Source organism: Protopterus annectens, chromosome 8.part1 (genome assembly GCF_019279795.1).
Source record: "Protopterus annectens isolate FY-2018-M chromosome 8.part1, PAN1.0, whole genome shotgun sequence".
NCBI classification, from domain to species: Eukaryota; Metazoa; Chordata; order Ceratodontiformes; family Protopteridae; genus Protopterus; species Protopterus annectens.
Window position 1 is genome coordinate 270,773,159 of NC_056742.1, and position 18,417 is coordinate 270,791,575.

At 44.7% G+C, this 18,417-nt stretch overlaps 1 protein-coding gene across 1 annotated transcript in view; it reads right to left on the bottom strand.

Annotated features, from left to right (window-relative positions):
- The window catches only part of GPATCH1 (G-patch domain containing 1), a 780,183-nt gene that overhangs the window by 55,311 nt on the left and 706,455 nt on the right, over positions 1 to 18,417 (bottom strand). The window lies entirely within an intron of this gene.

The following is an 18,417-nucleotide window of genomic DNA, read 5'->3' on the forward strand; positions in this document are numbered from 1 at the left end:
AAAAAAACAGATAAAAAAACTGTAGTTGGCAACCAACAGTGAAAACTACACTATCCGCTGTCCAGCCTAGGTCATGCAGACTGAGAGAACTTCCTTTCTGAAATAATGCAAGATCTCAATACAAAAAATTGTGACACTTTCATCATCTGTGATGGGCAAGCAAGTGAAAAAAGTCAAAGTTACTGAAGCACATGTGTGTGTTAAAAATATCTAGGTTATAGTATGGGAAAAAGGAATAACTCTAGGCTAAGGCCAACTACACTGGTGGGTGGAACTTTCCTTAACTAAACATTAAATGTACCTTTTTTAAAGCAAAGTCTGTTGTTGAGAAAATTGTTTGTGGTATTGATGCTGAGGAATGCAGAAAGTACATTTTACTCAGTAAGATAAGTGGTGCGTATAGCATCTAGAAGCAAGGCAGGGGAGGATAGCAGCAAGCAATTGTACATTTTACATTAAATCTGTCATAGCCTGCCCATCAGGTCACAGTATTTTAGTTCCAGCACTGCCCATGATGGGTTGTTATATAAGGCTATTAAACCTGCAGCTTGTTTAAAAGATTGAAAATATTTTTAAGAATATGTTTATATTTCAATAAGTGATTGTTTTAATATTGCTTATACACTATTTTAATACACATTTTTTTTCTGAATTTGAAAGGAAATTACTTTTACAGACCTTGGTACATCAAAATGATCCAGTGTGACCCCTTTTCACCATATATCTGCTTAGAAACTTGAATGTTTATGGGAATAACAACTTTTATGCTTCAGTTTTACACAGGGCTATCCTATATGGTCTAGGGAAAAGAAATAACTGGTACATGCCTTTGCAGTCAACCAGTGCTGAACCAAAATTTACAAAGAAAATATGCAGAGAATGCAATTAAGTTTTTCAGTCTTGAATAATCTGCTCATATATCAAGTCTGTCAAAATGAATTTCTAAAAAATTCGCATATCAATAGAATTCTTCAGTGAAAGCCATTTGCTGGGGAAAAAATGGCTTTCATCAAGATACACCCCTCCATGCACATACATAACAAACACTGAAGTGAGAGCACATTAGGATGAAAGGGGTAAACTCCTATAGTTAGATCAGCCATAGATGTCAAGAAAAACACAAAAGTTATATACTTACGATAATGCTAGATCCATGTTGTCTTCTTCTGTCCATCTCAACCTTGGGGTGCATCAGATCCAACCAGATCCTATGCCAGCAACATTCAGACCTTTGAATTAAAGGTCGAGTCTCCTCCCTTCTAGCCATAATTCACCTCTGCCCTCACAATTCCTCAGATCGAGTTTGCCTGCCTATACCAAAAGCTTCTCCTATATTATAAAAACAGGAAGGGCCTAAAACAACAATGAAACTGTCCCACACTGTAAGACAAAGCACTGGGCATGTTTAGTACAGTCAGTCGAGAGCCCAAAACAGTGACAATTTGTCAGGGGGTGGAGGGAGAAAAATATGAAACAAATGGAAGAAGACAACACGGGCCGAGTCTTTTACATTAAGTACATAACTTGCATATCCAATGTTGTCTTTTCCATTCAACACCCTGGGAGGACCCTTGGAAGGATATTTCAAAGGATGGTGGAGCCAAACAAAACCCTAGACCTAGACTGTAGGTCCAGCTTGTAATGAGTGATAAATGTATACACTGTAGACCAAAGTACTTACAGCAAGACATTACCAACAGGGACACTAGAGAATCAAGTAGAGGTTGCCACTGCCCTAAATGAATGGGTTTTAGGTGTGTGAGGCAGCAACATTTCCTTGGCTCTATAGACAAACAAAGCATTCAGACAATAGTTCTCACTTTAAGTTTAGGAAAAGAGAGAAGAAGCTGGTCAGATTTTCTTAAGTCCTTCGTACAATGTAAACAGAAAGCACAACTGATGAACATCCAACAAATGTAGGAGATGTTTACCTTTGTTTGAGAAATTAAGAAAGAAAACAGGGAGATTAATCACCTGATTCACAGCAGACTCAGAAGCAACTCTGGAAAGGAAGTTAGGATTTCTTCAGAGAGAAACTCTATTTTCGTGAAAGACTAAATACGGTGGTTTGCTTGACAAAGCTTGGAGTTTGGAGATCCTCCTTGGCAAGGGTAACTGCCACCAGAAAAAGCTTTCAAAGAAAGGGACTTCAATTCTGTAGTAGTTCCAGTTTCAAAAGGAAAGGGTGTTTTGTTGAAGCCTGTAGTAAAATAGTAACATCCCAAGGTGGAACATGGTCCCTTAGTGAAGGCAGTAGGAGAAAGAACCCTGTGAAAAGGCCTTAGTTTAATAAGACAGCAGGAGTATGATCTTCACCAACATGAAAATTCAAGACAGCTGCCAGCTTAACTTTTATGGTAGAATACTTAAATCTGGTATGAAAAATATCTGCTACAGCTCCTGCACAAGAAAGACCTGTTAGAAAATCTAGAACCAGTGTTAAGGGAGCAGAGAAAGGATCCAGACTTTTGCAGAAGCCCAGATGAAAAACCTCTTCCATTTGCTTCTATAAACTTTTCTGGTGAAAGGTTTTTGTGATGATGACTGGATGTGAATCACAGTGGATGAAAGCCTGGAATTACTGGGCCATCACTGGAAGTGGAGAAACCAAGCAGTCAAACTGACACATTTGATGTCCGGGTAAGGCTTGCCAGACAGTTGAGTGATCAAATCTGGGGCAGATCCAGCACCCCAGGAAGGATACACCAGATGAGGCCACAGGAAGGGGAATAGTATCTGTTAAGACCATAAGGTGACAATGAGGATCATCTTCTCTTAGCACTAGGCCACTTTCTGCAGAACTGCAGTTATGAGGGGAGTCAGAGGATGAGCATAAAGAAGAACTGGGGGCCAAAGGACGTGCTCAACTTGTCTGCTAATAAACTGGACTTCCTCAGGATATGCACTACAGTCGGAAAATGCTGGGAAGACACTGTCCATTGCCAAAACCTCATGTCCTCTAAAACATACACCAGACCACCAGCACATTATTTGTCTGAAAAGCGATCGCACACATGGGAACGGAGTCCTGGAAGGCCTGCAATGCTAAGATACCTCCCCTCATCTCCACAACTATGATCTGAAGACTGGCCTCCGTCAAAGACCATGTTCTTTGGACAGTCTTTCCTTTGAAATACCACACACCACCACCACCCCAGAAGGGAAGCATCCATGGTTACTGTGGCTGCTGGAAGAGGAAGAAAGTACAGTTTTGTACCTACCATAAATGTAGATGTCCGAGAGGTATGCATCTGCAGTCCTAACAAATCGGTTTTCCTGGCCTCAGGCAGCCCTTCGGTCGGCCGGATTCCAAACTCTGGGTCTGGCCTCGGCTGGTGTCGCACTTCACCCGACGTCATAGCTGCAGTTCTTCGGGTATAAAGGCATCAGCCGACGCCATTTTCCTCAGTGTTTCTTGCCCCAGATGCCAGATGCCCTCTAGGAAGGCTAAATTTGGATAAATGCAAATGATTCCAAACAACATAGAGCAAATAGAAATAACCATGTATGTACATATATACAAACAAATACACCATAATAGATTCCCCCAGCTAGCTACAAGATGGGCAAATACCCTAGGAGTACCACAGAGGGGAAGGAGGGTGGGTAATCCTGACTGCAGATGCATACCTCTCGGACATCTACATTTATGGTAGGTACAAAACTGTACTATGTCCTTCAAGGATGCATCTGCAGTCCTAACAAATGGGTAGAATACCATAGCCAAACTGGGGGAGGAGGCCCTAACAAGATTATGGTGTAGTTAAGATCCCTTGCAACACAGCAGTGGCAAAACCTGCTCGGGATCTGGAGTATAAGGGTAGATTATAATGCTTGGCAAATGTATGCACGGAGCTCCAAGTAGCAGCCTCTAAAATGTCTTTTGTAGCCACTCCTCGTAAAAAAGCTGTAGTAGTGGCTGTAGCCCTTGTGGAGTGAGGTCTGATATTTTCTGGAGTTGCCTTTCCATGATAAGAATAACAAAATCTAATGCAATTTCCTATCCATTTAGAGATTGTCTGTTTTGAAATTGCTTTTCCTTCCATTCCTGTGGCATATGCTACCAGACGCTGATCAGTTTTTCTATTGTTCTTGGTTCTGTCCAGGTAGTAGCGCAATTGCCTATGCACATCCAAGGTATGCAGCAGTCTTTCTCCCCTGTTCTGTGGGTTGGGGAAGAATGTAGGTAGGTGGATTGCCTGGTTTAAAGATACCCTGGAGACCACCTTTGGCATAAAGGTAGGATTAGTTCTCATGGACACTCTATCCTGATGGAAGATAAGGAAGGGTTGCACTGCCATTAATGCCTGTAGTTCAGAAACCCTTCTTGCTGAAGTGATTGCAAGCAGGAAAGCAGTTTTCCATGATAAATACTGTAATTCTGCTGTTGCTGCTGGTTCAAAAGGGGGGAGTGTCAATTTTTCTAGCACAAAGTTCAAGTCCCATGTAGGCAATGGTGGCTTCCTTGGTGGCTTTACATTTTGATTCCTCTCAGAAACTGCCTGAGTAGAGGATGAGAGAAGACTGGAGGATCCATGTTGTATTCTGCTGAAATAGCTGACGCATGAATCTTAATGGAAGAGTAGGACAAGCCATTGTGGAAAAGCTCTGCTAAGTATTCCAGGATGTTAGCTATGTTTACCAGTGCTACATTCTGCCCTTTTGCTGCACTCCAAAAGAGAAATCTTTTCCATTTCGCTGAATAAGTTTTCCTTGTTGAGGGTCTGCGAGCTTCCAAGATAATGTCCTTAACCCTTTGGGATAAATCTGGGTTATTTTGTCTTATGCAATGCTCCAAGCAGCTAGCTGCAGTGTTTTCAGGTTCGGATGCAGGGTTTTGTAGTTGTTCTGTGTTAGTAGTAAAGGAACCAAGGGTAGAGGCCATGCGAGTTCCCGAGACATACTCCTCAGTAGTGGGTACCAGTGCTGTCTCGGCCAGTCTGGAGCTATCAGGATGATCCTTGGGTGGTCCTCTTTGATCTTCAATAGCACCTTGTGTATCAGAGGAAGAGGAGGGAATGCATATGCTGTCAGGTTTTTCCAGCTGAAAGATAGGGAGTCCACCTTCCAAGCAAGTGGGTGGTATGTCCTTGTGCAGAATCTTTTCAATTGGTGATTGTGTGGGGATGCGAATAAGTCTATTTCTGGTAGTCCCCATTTCCTTGTGATGGATTTGAAGATGTCTGGATGCAGCATCCATTCGTGGGCATCCGTGGTAGTCCTGCTTAAGATGTCTGCTAGTATGTTTTGTTTTCCTGGCACAAATATTGCCTTGAGCTGTATGTTTAGGCTTAGGGCCACATTCCAGAGATCCATTGCCATCCGGCATAGAGGATATGAATGTGTGCCTCCCTGTTTGTTGATGTACCACATAACTGTGGTGTTGTCCGTCCTTATCAGCAATTGCCCCTGTTGAAGAAACGGTCTGAATGCTTGAATTGCCAGTTTTACTGCCAGCATCTCTTTTTGGTTTATGTGTAGGTTTAGCTGGTCTTGACTCCATAAGCCTTGAATGCACTTGTCCAGCATGTGTGCGCCCCAACCAAGGTCTGAGGCGTCTGTTGTGATAGTCTGGCTTGGTTGAGGGCTGTGGAAGGGCAGTCCTTTGTTCAATTGACAGGCCTGAGCCCACGATCGGATTTCTTGTTTCAGGCATGGAATTATTGGAATTTGGGTTTCTAGGCTGTGCTTGTGCTGAGACCATAAACTCCTGAGGTACCATTGCAACTTCCTCATATGTAGTCTGGCATGTGGGATCAATATTATGCAGGATGCCATGTAACCCAGGGCTTGCAGGACTTTCCTTGCTGTCAGATGGTTCTGTGTTGTTAATGCCAAGAAGTAGAGTGGAAGCTGCTTTTGTTTTTCTGCTGTGAGGGATGCCATTTGATTTGATGTGTCTAGTTCTGCACCCAAGAAGGTTATCCTTTGGGATGGCAACAGCCTTGATTTTTTTATATTGACTGTGTATCCCAAGGCTTGCAGTAGATGAATGACCCTTTTCAAGTCTTTTGTTAATTTGTTTTTGTTGTCCGCTTGTAACAGGCAATCGTCCATGTAAGGGTAAATTTGAATTCCCTGAAGCCTGCAATGAGCAATTACTGATGCCAGGCACTTCGTGAATACTCTGGGCGCAGTAGATAAGCCAAAAGGCAATGCTGAGAATTGATAATGCTCTGATCCTGCAAGAAATCTGAGGTATCTTCTGCAATTTGGTCGTATAGGGACGTGCAGGTATGCCTCCTTGAGATCTAGAGTTACCAGCCAAGACTCCTTGCCCAGCATGGGAAGAAGTTGCTGTAGAGTCAGCATTTTGAATTTTGGGACAATGAGGTGTGTGTTCAGAGCGGACAGGTCTAGAATAGGTCTCCATTGATTTTCCTTCCTTGGCACCAGGAAAAGTCTGGAGTAAAATCCTTGCCCTTGTTCTATAGATGGTACCTTTTCTATAGCTCTCATCCTTTTTAAGTTGTCTATTTGTTGAAGTGCATTTGCCATTTGATTTGGAGGTAGGTTTGGCATTCCTCTCTTCCTTGGTAGAGTATGGAAGTGAAACCTGTAACATTTGTCTATTGTCTGTAAAATCCATTTGTCTCCTGTAATGCAATGCCAGTTTGCTGAAAATAAGGCTAGCTTTCCGCCTAAGGGTGCTTCTAGTTGTTCCCTGGTAGGCGGCTTCAGAGCCAAGTCACTGTGATTGTCCTGTGGAAGTGGTAGTGGCTGGGTCTGCAGCAGTACTTTGCTGGTTGTTAGGCTGCCACTGACATCCCCTGTAGGCACCTCTGGATTGTCCTCTGCCTCTTGTGCGCCTATTCCTGCCTCTCTGTGCTCTGCTGGTGTCTGGAAAGGACCAATTCTTGGAAGGCCAGTTCCTGCTAAACCTTGGAGGCTGGACCTGTAAGAAATCCTTGACTGTCTGGATAGATTTTGCTTTCTCTTCCACCTTCTTCAACACTTGCTGTGCAGGACAGCCAAACAAATTGTGTTTATCCATGGGAGCATCTAGGAGCTTTGATTTTACATGGTCTGGTAAGGACTGCTCTTTTAACCATGCATGCCTTCTGATCACTGTACTAGTCATAGCTGATCTAAAGGAGGCCTCCAGTGCATCATAGCTGCATTTTAAGGAATGATTACTGACCTGCTGTATGTTATGTACCATTTCCTGAAGTGACTTCCTGTCTAAAGGATCAGGAGAGGATAGCTTTTTAGATAACTGATCTAACATAAATTCCTGATACTGAATCATGTGGAATTGACAGTTTAAGGCCCTAGCCGAAAGAGTAGCAGAAGTATAAACTTTTTTACCCCATCTCTCCAAGGCCCTAGATTCCCTTTCAGAGGGGAGTGGGTTTTTGGCAGAGGTAGCTGCTACAGCCTTGGGACCCTGTGAAATAGTTTCAGGATCCGCCAAAGGAGCCTTATACAAGTGATTATGTGTGTCTGGAACCCTGTAGTATCTGTCGGGCTTAGCAGGGGCCGGAGGTAGAGAGTCAGGAGCAGTACAAGCATCATTAAATGCATCATCCACAACTGTAAGTACTGGAGGAATGGCTAAAGGCCTATGCTGTGGCAAATGCAAGAAAGTCCTAAGCCTTTTCCTAGAGTCTGAGAAATCCTGGTCCTGCCATTGAAATTGTTCCCTCATAGCATGCAAGGTTTCCCCAAAAGAAAATTCCTCAGGAGGAGAGGCAGAAGGAATGGAATCCTCTGCATCAGAGTCCTCATATGGAGAATAAGGGCCCTCCGGGGGGTTTGTATTTTCTGATTCATCTGAGGAGTAATCAGTGGAAACTGGCTCAGGGGGTTCTGCTCTAGGTCTCTTCTCTGGAGGGGGTTGAGAGGCCCTATCAGTGTGAGACTGGGATCCCCTGATCAAAGAAATGAGATCCTCTGCTAGACTAAGCATTTGAGTACTGGAGCTAGGCCTGTGTGAGGGGGCTTTAGTAGGCAAGGCCTTGGAAGTTTTAGCTGCTTTAGACCTGGCAAAGGCCTTAATTGACATGGATGCAGGGGGCCTAGCAGCTCCACGTGCAGGAGTAGATACATCTAGGGGAATAGTATCTGATAAATCCTGAGAAACAGTAAGACCAGGTGGAATTTCAGTAGCAGATTCAGCTATGTTGGAGGAGGCCTCGGTAGTAGGAAGCATGCTTTCGGCCGAAGGAAGAACCGCAGACTTGGTTTCAGCCGAAACAGAGACACTCGTGGTTGGCTTAACCGCGGTTTCGGCCGAAACCGCGGACCGCGAGTGTCGGTCCTTTTCCTTACGTTTTTTAGCTAAATGTGAAGTCGGAGTCTCCGACGGCATGATATAAGCAAAATCGGAGCCGAAAAACTCCTCTGCAAACTCCGACCGGCGTCTAAGCGTCCGTCGGTTGAAGGAAGCACAGGCTAAACAAGCTGCTACGTCGTGGTCTGGGCCTAAACAAGGTAGGCAGTAAGAGTGGAAGTCTTTATGAGGTATTTGTTTCCCACAAGTTAAACAGTTATTCACTTTTTCTGACATCGGCTGAGGCAAGAAAGAGTCCCCAACGGGGTACTTGGCTTTTTAGAAGTCTTCGGTAGTAGTAATCTCTGGATCTGACCGACCGGCACTTGCGAACAGCTTCTGCTTCGGGCACCACGCAGCAAGAAAGACAGAGGAAAATGGCGTCGGCTGATGCCTTTATACCCGAAGAACTGCAGCTATGATGTCGGGTGAAGTGCGACACCAGCCGAGGCCAGACCCAGACTTTGGAATCCGGCTGACCGAAGGGCTGCCTGATGCCAGGACAACCCATTTGTTAGGACTGCAGATGCATCCTTGAAGGACATCAAAGGGATGACCTAGAGAGGCTGCAGGAGAATTTAGCCATCAATTAATATGCTGTCTGTAGATCCCCATGCGTTTGATTGGAAAATGCATAGGATGGTGAAAAACAGACCACTATAATGACAGAGACCACTCTAACACCCTCGTGTAGAATATGGCACAAGGAAAGTACAGTTGCATAAAATCTTACCATAACAGCAGATGTCCTTCTCTTCACTGTTGCAGTTTTTTTTACAATAGGGATCCCTGCCAAGGGTAGCCTGATGTCCGCCCAGTATACAAAAGCCTTTAGGTTGTAATGGGTACGCCATATGTCACACATATGCTCCCCATGCACAGTGTAGGACATAAAGTTGACTTCTGGACATACCATCCTCAGAACAGAAAAGCCCCAGTAGGAACGACAGTCCAAGAATACGAATAGGTAACTAGCACATCCAGAAGGAAAAGTAATGAGAGGGAGGGAGCAAATACTGCAGCAGTGAAGAAAAGGACATCTCTACTGTTATGGTACAATTTTATACAACTGTACTATGTCCTTCCATATCACTATTTCAGTATTTTTTACAATAGGGAGCGTGCAACAGCTCAAGATGAAAGGGAGGAGGAAGGGCCAGCAGAGCCCTATAGGAAGCCATGGAGAATGGCCCTAGCAAAATCAGCTCTGGTCCCAGAAATCACATCCAACTTATAGTACTTGATAAAGGTATGCACAGAAGTCCAGGCAGCTGCTTCAAGAACAGAATTAGTATTCAACCCCTTGGAAAAAGCACAAGAAGAAGCCACAGCCCTAGTAGAATAATCCTTAACAGCTGAAGGAAGGCACTTCCCATGAAAAGAATAGCAAAAAGAAATGGCTTTACATATCCAAGAAGAAACAGTTTGCTTGGAAACAGCCAAACCTAAAGACTTAGGATAAAAAGAAACAAAATGTTGTTCGGATTTACGAAAAGCCTTAGTCTATGCAAATAAAATCAGAGTTGTCTATGCATAGCTAAGGTGTGTAAAACCTTCTCACTAGCATACTGTGGAGATGGGGAAAAGTGGGAAAATGAATAGACTGATTAAGAGACAACTCATTAACCACCTTGGGCATAAAAGAAGGATTAGTAAGAAAGGACACCTTGTCCTTATGGAAAACTAAAAAAGGAGGCACAGCCATAAGGGTGTGCAGGTCATACATCTGTCTGGCAGGAGTAAGGGTCACAATAAAAACTGTCTTCCAAGAACAATGCTAAAGGAAGCTGAAACAGCTCGCTCAAAAGGAGCCTGAGTCAATTTTTTTAAAACAAAATTAAGGTCCTAGGAAGGAGGGACAGGTGTCCCAGGAGGCCTAATGTGAAGGATTACTTTAAGAAATTGCTTAGCCTCAAATCTAGAGGCTAAAAGAGGAGTCAAAGGCAGACAAGAAGAGAAGAGACAGCTGATAGGTGGGCCTTAATAGAAGAATATGACAACCTAGCATTGAGCAATTCACACAAATAAGAAAGAACCAAAGGAACATCCACAGTAAGTGGATCCAGGTTACAAGAAAAACACCAAACAGAAAATCTCTTCCATTTGGATACGTAAGATTTCCTAATAGTGGGTTTCCTGGCATCCTGCAGGACCTGAAGCATGTCCTCAGAAAAAAAAGATGTCTATAGGGGATCAAAACCCTATTAATCACAATGTTATTTGAAGAGTAGACACACATTGGGATGAATGAATGGTGCCCTTGTATTCTATGAGTAGTTGCAACCTGTGAGGTAACTTGCGATGACTGCCCTTGGCAAGATGCAGAACAGGAGGGAACCAATGTTGTCTGGGCCAAAAGAGAGTCACCACCAAGATTTTGGGAGCATCCAGTTTTATCTTGAACAGGACTTTCGAGATGAGAGGAAGGTATAAAGAAGCATCCCCTTCCAGGAGAAAGAGAGGGCCATTCACCTTCCATGCCAGATGACATGGGGGTCTGGCACAAAAGACAGGAAGTTGCCTTTTCAGAGGGGAGGCAAACAGATCTACTTCAGGAGTACCCCACTGGTGGACTACGTCCAGAAACACATCCTTATGAAGCATCCACTCTTGGGATGTGTTATGGACCTAATCAGAAAATCTGCACAATGATCTGATCTGAAGGAATGTAAACTGCCTGAAGGGTCCCCTGATACTAAATAGGTAGCTCTCAGACTTGAAGGGCAAGCCTGCATAGGAGATAAAACCTTGCCACCCCCCCTCCCCCCTTGCTTGTTGACATACCACATTGCAATGGTATTGTCTGTGAGAATCATGAGGGGCCATGGACGGAAAAGAGAATGAAAGGCCTGAAGAGCTAGCAAAAGAGCTCTCATCTCTTGGACATTGATGTGGTCTTTCTTTTGCTGAGGCGACCAAAGGCCCTGCACCTTCAGATGGCCGAAGGAAGCCCCCCCAACACCCATTCAAAGCATCTGTGAAAAGTTCCTGAGATGTGAGTGGCGGATGAAAAGGGAGCCCTGGGTTGTGGGACAACTGATGAATCCACCACTGAAGTTCCAGCATGAGGCATGGAAGAAGAGGGATGAGACTGTTGAAGCCAAACTGACTTTAGAAACCACTGGAGCTTTCTCATGTGGAGTTTTACTAGAGGGAGTATAGGGATGGTGGAAACCATGTAAACTAGAGCCCTCAAAAATTCTCTGGCTGTGACTGAATTCAGCAGAAGAAGGGACTGAATGAAAGCAATGAGAGTTAAGTCCTTTGCAGGGATATCAGCATTGGAACAGTCTGGATCCTGCATCCCAGAAAAACATGATCCTGAGAAGGAGTCAGGAAAGACCTTGAAATTTACAGTAAACCCCAGGCTTTGCATGAAAGAAATGGCAAAAGGTAGATGCTGAAGTAAGACTTCTGGAGAGGAGGCCTAAATCAGCAGGTCATCCATGTAGGGAAAGACCTGTATCCCCCTTAACCTGCAGAAAGCAATCACAGGAGTGAGGCATTTGTTGACGACTCTTGGGGCAGTAGAGAGGCCAAAGGGCAAAGCAGAGAAAGTACAGTTTTGTACCTACCATAAATGTAGATGTTCGAGTGCTAATACAGCTGCAGTCATAACAGATGGGTTCTCCTGCCGTCAGGCAGGTCCTCGGTCGGCCGAATTCCAAAGTCTAGGTTCGGCGTCAGTTGTTGTCGCTTCTTCCCTGACGTCAGTGCGACAGGGGTATAAAGGAACCAGCCGACGCCATTTTCTTCAGTTTTTCTTGCCCCAGATGTCAGGTGCCCCCAGAAGGAAGGCAATACATAAATTTATGTAATAATGCAATGCAGTATAAAAAACAGTAGTTGCAAGCAAATACACCATAAATGAATACCCCAATTAGGTTGTATGAGGATGTGTTAGCCTATAGGCCTGTCCCAAGAGGGGAAGGATGGAGGGAAACCTGGAGCTGTATTAGCACTCGAACATCTACATTTATGGTAGGTACAAAACTGTACTATGTTCATCGTGCATACAGCTGCAGTCATAAAAGATGGGTAGAATCCCAAAGCTAAGAAAGGGGTGGTAGGCACTAGGTGGAACTCGGAGGAGCCAGGATGCCCTGCAAGACTGCAGTGGCAAAGCCTGCTCTAGTTTTGGAGTATAATGGTAGGTGGTAGTGCTTGGAGAAGGTATGTACAGAACTCCAAGTGGCTGCTTCCAAAATATCTTTGGTAGGAACTCCTCTGAGGAAGGCTGCAGAGGTAGCTGTGGCTCTTGTGGAGTGAGATCTGATGCCTGTAGGTACAGTTTTGCCATGAAAAGAACAGCAAAAGCGTATGCAGTGGGCTATCCATTTTGAGATTGTCTGTTTCAAAATTGGCTTTCCTTGAGCTCCTACAGCATAGGACACAAAGAGCTATTCTGATTTTCTGAAAGGCTTTGTTCTGTCCAGATAATAACGAAGTTGTCTGTGGATATCCAAGGCGTGTAGTAGTCTCTCCCCTTTGTTTTGAGGATTAGGATAGAAGGTAGGTAAATGTATGGCCTGATTCAAAGCTACCCTGGATACCACTTTAGGCATAAAGGATGGGTTGGTTCGTAAGGAAACTCTGTCCTGATGGAAGATGATGAAAGGCTGCACAGCCATGAGAGCTTGTAGTTCTGAAACTCTACGAGCTGAGGTAATTGCCAGAAGGAAAGCTATTTTCCAAGACAAATATTGCAAATCTGATGAGGCAGCTGGTTCAAAGGGAGGCAAGGTCTGTTTTTCCAGAATGAAATTGAGATCCGAAGCAGGTATTGGTTGTTTTCTTGGTGGTCTTAGATTCTTAGCCCCTCTGAGGAACGGTCTTAAGAGAGGGTGAGAGAATAAGGGTGGATCAGTGTTGTATTCTGCAGAAATGGCTGAGGCATGGATTTTGATGGAGGAGAATGATAGTCCACTGCTTAGCAGCTCAGCTAAGTACTGTAGTATTTGAGGTAAATTCAGTTTCTCAAGATCCTGGCCCCTTTTATCATTCCAGACAAAAAAACGTTTCCATTTTGCAGAGTAAGCTTTTCTAGTTGACGGCCTTCTGGCTTCCAAAATGACATCCTGCACCTCCTTGGAGAGTAGGGTCTGTTGTGATGCTAAGGAATCTTCCATGCGGCTAGACTGAGTGTTTTTAGCTGGCTGCGAAGAGTTTTGAAGCTGTGCTGAGTCAGGAGAAGAGGCATTAGAGGCAGGGTCCATGGTGGGGAATGCGTCAGGCTCCTCAGGAGTGGGTACCAGTGTTGTCTTGGCCAGTCCGGAGCAATGAGGATCATCTTTGGTCTGTCTGCTCTGGTTTTCAATAGAACGTTGGGCAGCAGAGGAAGAGGTGGGAAGGCATAAACTGTCATTGATGTCCAACTGAAAGAGAGAGCGTCCACTCTCCAGACCTTTGGATGGAAAATCCTTGAGCAGAATTTTGTCAATTGGTGATTTTTGTGGGAGGCAAAGAGATCTATGTCTGGCCTTCCCCATGCTTGGATTATCTCTGTAAAAACTTTTGGATGCAACTTCCATTCGTGTGGATCTGTCATATTTCTGCTTAGGTTGTCTGCCGGCGTGTTTTCCTTGCCTGGCAAGTACTGTGCTTGTAGTTCCATTTGTAAGTCCATGGCCATGTTCCAAAGTGACATGGCCTGTCTGCATAGGGGGTATGAATGTGTTCCTCCCTGTTTGTTTATGTACCACATAACTGTGGTGTTGTCTGTTCTTATCAATAGTTGGCCTGGTTGCAGAAGGTCCTTGAAAGCTATAATAGCATTTATTACTGCTAGCATTTCCTTTTGATTGATGTGAAGGTGCTTTTATTTTTGGGACCATTTGCCCTGAATGCACCGATCTGTCATGTGCGCCCCCCAGGCGTAGTCCAAGGCGTCTGTTGTGATGACTTGATTTGCTTGAGGCTTGCTGAATGAAAGACCTGTGTTTGTTTGGCATGCTTGAGCCCACCACAGAAATTCCTTTTGCAGACATGGTATTAGTGGTATTATTGTTTCCAAACTGTGGCTGTGTTGCGACCATATGTTTTTCAGGTACCATTGAAGTTTCCTCATATGCAGCTTTGCACATGGGATTAGTAAGATGCAAGATGCCATGAATCCCAGAGCCTGCAGGATTTTCCTTGCAGTCAGCCTGGTGCAATTTGCTAGTGCTCTGAAGTATTGAGATAGTTTCCCCTGCTTCTCTGGCGTGAGGTAGGCCATCTGGGTGTTTGTGTCCAAGTTGGCACCCAGGAAAATTATCTTCCGAGAGGGTATTAGCCTTGATTTCTTTTTGTTGACTGTGTATCCCAGAGAGCTCAACAACATTATTACATAAGCCAGATGTTTCAGAAGAATGTGCTTGCTGTCCACTTGGATCAGGCAGTCGTCCAAATAAGGGTATATTTGTATCCCTTGAATTCTGCAGTAGGCAATTACTGATGCCAGGCATTTCGTGAATACTCTGGGCGCAGTAGATAAGCCAAAGGGCAATGCAGAGAATTGATAATGGGTTGAACCTGCAAGAAATCTGAGGTATCTTCTGCAATTTTGTCTGATTGGGACATGCAGGTATGCTTACTTGAGGTCCAATGTTACCAGCCAAGGCTCCTTGCCCAGCATGGGAAGAAGTTGCTGTAGAGTGAGCATCTTGAATTTTGGTAAGAGTAGAAATGTGTTTAGGATGGACAGGTCTAAAATAGGTCTCCAATCTTTTCCCTTCCTTGGTACCAGGAATAGCCTGGAATAAAAACCTTGACCTTGTTCGTGCGTAGGTACCTCTTGAATAGCTTTCATGTCTATGAGCTCTGTAATTTGCCTTTATGCCTCTGCCCTTTGACTGTGTGGCAGGTTTGGCATGCCTCTCATTTTTGGAAGGGTGTGAAAATGGAATCTGTAGCCTCTGTTTATAATGTCCAGGATCCATCTGTCTTTTGTGACAATATGCCAATTCTTTGAAAATAATGCCAGCTCTCCTCCTAAGGGGGCTGCCATTTGAGTCTAGCTTGGCATGCAAAGGTGAAAGTCATTGGGCTTGCTTTCTGAATGATTGCGAGTTATCCTCACCACCTCTTTGTGTAGGAGCTTGCCATTGTCTGCCTCTAAAGGATCCTTGGGATTGTCCTCTGTCCCTCGGGCGCCTGTATCTGCCTCTTTGGGGTCTGTCCGTGGCTGGAAAGGACCAATTCTTGGAAGGCCAATTTCTACTGAAACGTGGGGGTTGTACCTGTAGAAAATCTTTCACAGTTTGCATTGATTTAGCCTTTTCTTCCATTTTCCTTAATACCTCCTCAGCATTAGCACCAAATAATACATCCTTTTGAAGAGGGGCATCTAGTAATTTAGCTTTGACATGATCAGGCAAGGTTTGTTCCTTGAGCCAGGCATGTCTACGTATGACTGATCCTGTAACAGCAGCTCTACATGAGGCCACTAGAGCATCAAAACTACATTGTAAGGTATGCTTACCCACTTGTTCTGCACTATGCATCAAATCCTGCAACTCCTTCAAGTCTGGTTGTTCAGGTTGTGACATTTTACTTTTCAATTGTGATAACAAAAACTGCTGGTATTTTAGCATATGGAACTGACAGTTTAAGGCCCTCATGGTTAAGGTAGCCGAGGTATATACCTTTTTCCCCACCTTTCTAAGGATCTGGAATCTCTCTCGGAAGGTAATGGATTTTTAGCAGTGGAGGCCTTAATTCCCTTGGGGCCCTGTGAGATGGTTTCTGTGTCAGCAGCATGGCTTTTGTATAGAAATTGGTGTGAGTCAGGAACCCTGTAGTACCTGTCAGGCTTAACTGGGGCTGGAGGCAGAGAGTCCGGGTTAAGGCAGGCCTCCGAGTAAACATCATCTAGGATGTCCAAGACAGGAGGTATGGCCAGAGGCCTGTGCTGAGGTAGTAAGAGAAATTCCCTAAGCCTTTTCTTGGAATCAGAATAATCTTGGCCTTCCCAGTGGAAGTGTTCCCTTAAAGTATGCAGAGTTTCCCCAAATGAGTAATCCTCTGGGGGGGATACAGAAGGAATGGACTCCTCCGCATCAGAGTCTTCAAAAGGGGAGTAAGAATGTTCCTGATCATCAGAGTGCTCTGAAATAATGGAGCCCTGATCAGAGGAGGGGGATTCTTCCTCCACTCTGGGCCTTTTGTCCGGTGGGGGTTGAGAACCCCTGATAAGAGTAATTAAATCCTCAGCCATTTTAAGCATCTGCTTTTTAGGCATGGGGCCTGGAGATGGGCCCTGTGTAGCTTGTCTCTTAGAGTGCATGACTGCTTTAGACTTAGTGAAAGCCTTGATGGAGAAAGAAGGTCTGAAGACACCTTGAGTGGAGGTAGACCTGTCCACATTTTGAGTTTCAACGCCAAGAGTGGCTTCGGTATCTGTAGTCGGGGTGTGGGCCGAGGAGCCTGCAACCTCGGGCACAGGAGACACCGCCAATGTAGTGTCGTCGGTAGTCAGGGGCTGCGTAGGCGCCTCGCTGAGAACCGGACCACGTGTAGCCGGCTTTGGCGTGGTGTCGGAAGAGGCTGCGGACCTCGTGTGTCAGTCCTTATCCTTGCATTTTTTAGACAAAACTGGAGTCGGAGTATCCGACGACATAATATAGTTAAATGCTTTTCCAAAATAATGCTGGGCGAACTCCGCCCAATGCTTAATGGTGCGTTTGTTAAATGTAGCACAAAAGCGACAGACCGAGACGTCGTGGTCTGGGCCTAAACAAGGTATACAGAGGGAATGGAAATCCTTATGCAGTATTTGCTTCCCACATGAAATACAATTATTAACTTTGTCTGACATCGGTCTGAGGCAAGAAAAGTTTCCACAACGGGGTACTTAGCTTTCAAGAAGACTTCGGTTTCAAAATTTTCGTAATTTCAGGAGCTGGCCGACCGGCACTTGCAAACTGCTTCTGCTTCGGGCACCGCACGGCAAGAAAGACTGAAGAAAATGGCGTCGTCTGGTTCCTTTATACCCCTGTCGCACTGATGTCAGGGAAGAAGCGACAACAACCGACGCCAGACCCAGACTTTGGAATTCGGCCGACCGAGGACCCATCTGACGGCAGGGGAACCCATCTGTTATGACTGCAGCTGTATGCACGATGAACATCTAAAATTCCCAGGAAGCAATACAGAAATGTAAAAACTTCAATAATGGTAGTCGGAACCATTTCCCTCACTAAAATTTGAAGAACATTCCTAGGCTCTTCCATAATAACTGGCCGCGGTTGCCCCTGTACATCTGAAGCAGATGTCTGTAAAAAGTACAGTTGTGTACACTTATCATAAATGTAGATGTTCGAGTGTATTCACTGTTGCAGTCATTACACTTGGGTTATCCTGCTGGCAGACTACCCTCAGTTGGCCTGAATTCCAAAGTCTAGGTCCGGCGTTGGTTGCTGTCGCCTCTTCCCTGACGTCAGTGCGCCAGGGGTATAAAAGATGTAGCTGACGCCATTTTCTTCAGTTTTTCTTGCCACAGATGTCAGGTGCCCCCAAAAGGGTAGGCTAAAAATATGCCAATAAAATATGCATGTACCAAAATATATAATACCTTCATCTACAAGCAAATACACCACATAGGTTGTATAGATTAGAGAAGTGCTGATAAGTTGCAGCAAAGATATGGGGGATGGTGGGTGGGTAACCAGGACTGCAACAGTGAATACAGTCGAACATCTACAATTACGGTAAGTGTACACAACTGTAGTATGTTCTTCGTGTTTCACTGTTGCAGTCATTACACTTGGGCTGAATCCCAAAGCTATGGTTGGGAGGCTGGCGCTAAATAGCATTAGAAGCGGTTATGAGGCCCTGCAGAACTGCAGTGGCAAAGCCTGCTCTGGATTTAGAGTAGAGTGGTAAATGATAGTGCTTTATAAAGGTGTGCACTGAACTCCAGGTAGCAGCCTCTAAAATGTCTTTGGTTGGTAGTCCCCTGAGGAAGGCTGCTGAAGTGGCTGCTGCTCTGGTTGAATGTGGCCTAATGCCCTTAGGCACTGGCTTGCCATGTTGTGAATAGCAGAAATGAATGCAGTGGCCTATCCACTTTGAAATAGTCTGCTTTGAGATAGCCTTTCCTTGTGATCCTGCAGCATATGCCACTAGTAGTTGCTCTGTCTTTCTGAAAGCTTTGGTTCTGTCCA